This window comes from Juglans regia, chromosome 9 (assembly GCF_001411555.2).
Source record: "Juglans regia cultivar Chandler chromosome 9, Walnut 2.0, whole genome shotgun sequence".
In the NCBI taxonomy this organism is placed as follows: domain Eukaryota; kingdom Viridiplantae; phylum Streptophyta; class Magnoliopsida; order Fagales; family Juglandaceae; genus Juglans; species Juglans regia.
Window position 1 is genome coordinate 17920064 of NC_049909.1, and position 5337 is coordinate 17925400.

The 5337-nt window shown below is 32.6% G+C and overlaps 1 pseudogene; it reads right to left on the reverse strand.

Moving 5' to 3' along the window:
- Window positions 1–1339: 1339 nt before the first annotated feature.
- Window positions 1340–4078, reverse strand: LOC109014253 (annotated as a pseudogene).
- Window positions 4079–5337: the final 1259 nt, after the last annotated feature.

The following is a 5337-nucleotide window of genomic DNA, read 5'->3' on the forward strand; positions in this document are numbered from 1 at the left end:
AAATGATTGTATCTCTCAACCAAATCTGATTTAGATCATGAAACGCGGCAGAAAGTTCATCTGCAACCAAAGTCTCAAATCATCAAGATAGACTTGAAGTCTCGAACAATCTATTCCTTCTAATGGTGGCTTTAAATCCCTAACTCACAAATCCAGTTAGCATATTTTCTAGTTGAGTCTCTTCAAAGTGAACCATGGATGCTGGCTGTCCCACAAAACCTGCTTTGCAAGATTCAAAAGTCGAAAAGCTTGGGAAAATTTCTTCTTCCTTTTTTATGTCTCGTTTCCGATATTCTTCTAAAAATTAATAAGGGAACTACCAATAATTTTGAACGTCTTATGTTGTCAGAGGCACATCTAAGCATGATGACAATAGTAACTTAGGAATGATAATGAGCCATTGCTTTTCTTTCTTTTCTACTTCTGGAAAAAAAAAATCTACTGACCTAAAGAAAAGTACCTGTCAGTCATGTATTAGCATAGACTCAAGATGGACTAAATCAAAATGAAGGCAGATGGAGAGCCTACACGACTCAGAGTTCTGCAAGGCATTAATCATCTTTAAAACCTGAAAGTGAGGGATGCACATGTCATTATTTTGTTTCAGTTTCCTCGATCAACAAAAGTAAGAAACATGAAATTCCAGAGAAATTAAATCCTGAGTATGAAGAAAAATATTGGACTTAATCTAATCAATCTTCTAAACCAGCAGTATCTTCAAACTGCATAGGCACAAAGTATACAATGAGTTACAGGAATGGGAAACGCATTACAAAGGCAACTAAATGTGAGCCTTTTATTCAGCGAAACTAAAAATGAAACAGAATTAAGCAAAACAATTCAGTGAAGCCTCATGCCTCCGAGTCTGTTTTATGGTTTGCCACAAGTTTGGTATTTAGATCACTTGGGACATACTTCGCTAAAAATATAACAAAAGTCCGTTATAATTTTTGGTCTTTGCTAAAAAGATAACAAGAGTCTGTGATGATTTTTGGTCTTTAAATCTGTTTTATGGTTTGCCATGAGTTTGGTGTATCTTCAGGCTTGAAAACTCAGGAAATCATTTTGATCAAGGACTCCCCTACCTTCCTAATTCATTTACCAGGTATAGTTTTTTTTCAACACCCAAGACAAAAAACTTCATGATGCTAACTCTTAAAATCACTTTATTGCTCGTATATGGTTCTATAAATACCAACAAAATCTCCTACTAGCTTCCAAAGTTCCAATTTTGGTCAATTATATCCACAAATACAAGCAAGCAAATTAGCACAGGAAAGATGTGAATTATAGAATGCAGCACAGCACGCACACCCCCAACCTCCCCAAGAATCACACCTTAAATCAATGGAAACCAATTTCAAGCAACAACTCCAAAATCATTAGAAATTTTAATATTTGTACAACTACAAACAGAACAAGTTACATTTGTTTGCTTAACCTCTGCGATGGTGGAAGAAGTGACGACCAAACATTCTTTAAACTTTCCGAAATGGGCCTTTTGGGACTGGCCTCTTGCTCTTCCAGTCATATGAGTTGACCTCTTTGTCTGAGAAATGTTTTTGCTTGAAGTTCGAGAACATTCTGCAGGCTTCTTTTTGTAGACCAGGGATGCAGGGTGAAAGATTACTCCAGCCATCTCCTGAAACATCTTTTGCAGAGAGAAGGCCACTAAAACGAGCTAAAACCAATGCACCATGTCTTGTAGCCATGAGAGCTGCCAAAAAAGGGCAGTCATCAAGCTTTGACACTCAATACTAGTCCTTAACTCAGGCAGCCACATACAAACATTCAATATGTACATGCATAAAAATCATTCACACTTCATGTATTCATTTGGGGAAACGTAAACAATTCAAGACTAATATGAAATCTAGCAAGTGAAATGATTTAATTACAAAATACTTTACCATTGTATGGAGCTTCAAAGAGGGAATTTGCAGGTAGACCAATGCCAAAACCTGCCAGAGTGATGCCCACATTAAATCCAACACCACAGCCAGCTCCAACATAACCAATTACCTCAGGACCAAAACCGGGCCCATCCAACACCACAACCAATACCTATTCCCATGCCCCAGAAGGCTCCAAACGCTGGATGTACAGGATTCCGTCTTTCATATCTCCTGAACAAACCTTTTATAATCATTACAACCTGAGATCGCAGATGACAGAGGGATATGATTGGAAGATGATTGAAAAGAGTTATTTGAAGAAGAAGAAGAAGAAAAAAACATATAACTTGTATTTGACCAAAGCACCTTAGTAACATTCAATGTGATATTAGTGTTAGATCAATTCTACACCTATTACTCAGTCATCTTAAGTAATTATTTGGTTACTACAAGACATAAAGAATCATATGTTTATCTACAAGGAAAAAGAAATTTTCTGCTGCCGTAATATGTAAAGAAAATGATTTTGAAGTTCCACCTATATTCTCCTCAATGGAAGAATAGAAAATCACTCAAAAGCATATTCATACTTGTGGCTCAAGCTAAATATGGAAATGAAGGCCTATATACATATAAAGCGTGCAGCACAATAAAAAGTTCCAAAGTAGAGTTTTGCAAATGGCAGGCTATCCAAAATTAAAGGACCAAGCATGCATATTCCCAGACTTAAAAACTAACTTCCAAGAAGTTTTTAAGCTCAAAAGTAATTGCCTTTTGCAAAATAAAAATGGGTGAATGTGAGGGATCTTGAGCCTTCAAATTCCAAAGTTATGTCGTATAAATTGCACTCTTCTTCTTTTTTGACAAGTGGATATGAAGCTTTTTATAATTTTATATGAAGCTGTATACATCAGATGGAGTAAAGAATGAAACAAAATGCATATACTAATAAACAAAATGCATTCCTCACATTTACACATAAACAATATCACACTACATGCCAATGAAGCTATAGAAATTTGATTTTACTTCCATGCACGAAAATTGTAATGATGAGCTTAAAAAAATTAAGATCCTCTATACAGCATACGTTGGCAACAAAATTTTGCAAATATTTTGTTGTTATAACGATGGAAAGCTGTACAAGAAAAATGACAATAATCATATTTCTTATCAGTCCTCTTTATTATGCTGTAGCTACTATTGTAGCAAACAACTACAGACAATGATACTATAATGACAAAAATAACAATATCAATTTTTTAATAATACAGTAGAATAAAAAAGTCAGAAAAATTAAACTCAGGAAAGAGACAAAATCAAACAATGCGCTGAAATCATCCTACAATTTACTGAATGTTCTTAATACATAGACACATACACAAGTACACATGCATTATGCTTTTCCATAAATAAAACATATAGACTATAGTGGATTCCCACATGCAGCTACAACGACACACTCGGCCCCATTTGGAGTTAGAGTTCATCTCATCTCATCTAATCTAATCATTATAATTTTTTCAAATTTTCAAACAAAATGTAATAAACAATTCAACTTTTTTAAATTTCAAAAAAATAATAATATTAATATTCTAATAATATTTTAATCTCAGCTCATTATCCAAACCTCACCTCAATCAACAATCATTCGATTCTCATCGCCAGTCCGAAACATTGATCTGCGCAACCAGTTTAATATGCAGCATATGACATTAATGTTCGGCTTTGCTCCCGAATAAATCTTATGCTCCACCTGGCTTCTGAGCATAATTTAGAAAAAAAAACAGCAACGAAAATTACCAAACCTAAAATTTCCTTTATCAAATGTTTGAGCAGAGCAAAAAAAGAAAACTGAAAATTTTTGTCTCCGTCCTTGAGCAGAGAATGAGCTAAACAACAAAGAAGAAGAATTATCAAAACACGAAGAAAAGAAAATATAAATTGGAATATTGAAGAAGAGCATGGGGATTACTTTGTCTCCGTTCGTGTTTCTGTCTTTCATTTTTCTTGTAGTAAGTTCTGGAACAGCTTTTGAATCTACGGGGGCTGAGGGCGCAAAGGAAGGATGACCAGCAAAGATATAGGAAATGGAAAATCGTACGGACTGAAAGTGACTCGGCCGATACTAACTGGGTTTGGTACATGCTACCATTGGTTTTCGTCTCGTGTTGTGCGTTATAGTCTTGATAGAAGAGTAACGTTTTGACAGTGATACGAAAATTTTTTTGTTTAAGAAAGTTTAAAATATTATTTTTTAATATTATTATTATTTTAATATTTAAAAAAATTAAATAATTTATTATACTTTATAAAAAAATTATAATAATTATATGAGATGAGAATTTTGTACTAATTTATATATAATGAGATGAGATAAATAATATGTTGTTAGAATATTATTATTATTTTGATATTTGAAAAAGTTAAATTATTTATTATATTTTACGTGAGAATTTAAAAAAATTATAATAATAAAATAAAATAAATTGAAATGATTTCTATATACAAATTAACCCTAAGTTGAGTGAATAAATAATAATAATAATAATAATAATAATATATAAATTTAAATTTATTAACAAATTATTTACCATTATTTATTATTCACAGATATCCTAAAATATAACATCCCAGCAGAGCTGAAGAGTCCAAGACTAGCGATGGCGGAGACAACATTTGAAAAGAAAGGAAAGACAATAGACATGAAGAAAGAGTTGTTTTCTGTTGCCTTTTGGACCCATAATAAGCCCAAATTCCATTATAAGCCCAACCTTACTGGTGGATTGCATAAACATCTATTGGACTTGAACATCAAACTCATTTAAAAAATAAATAAAAAAAATAGACAACGACGACGTTCTCCGTCCCCATATCTGTGGGAAAAGGCTAGATAGAGACCGAGAGAGTACTTTTTTGGAGGGGCCAGACACCATCAATAAATTATAGGGTACACTCCGACTCTTCTTTCCAGCTCCTATATATTTTCTTTGAATTCTAATATCACATTTAAAATAAAAATTTTATATACAGTCACTTTTACATATTTTTTAAGTACTCCACTAAATTCTATATACATCACTTTTTTAATATAAAATAATTAATTTGATCAATTACATCAATAAAACCTACAAAAAATATATAAAAGTGATTGTATGTTATAAAGCTCAAATCATCAAATAATCGACTAGTTGGAACTTTCTTAGCCATTCACACATATTAACTCCCTCTTTTGGCATCATCTTTATTACCATTATCTTTTCATCATCTATAATTTATATATACTCTAATGTGATATTAAATTATTGAAAATCATTGGATGCACGTCCTAAGGGAATGATGAGGAGATACTGACTAAGAAAATGGTTAATAGAATTTTTCACACACATATATAAAGTAGGGTTAGATGTCGTTTTATGATGTACAAATTTTGTATATTCTT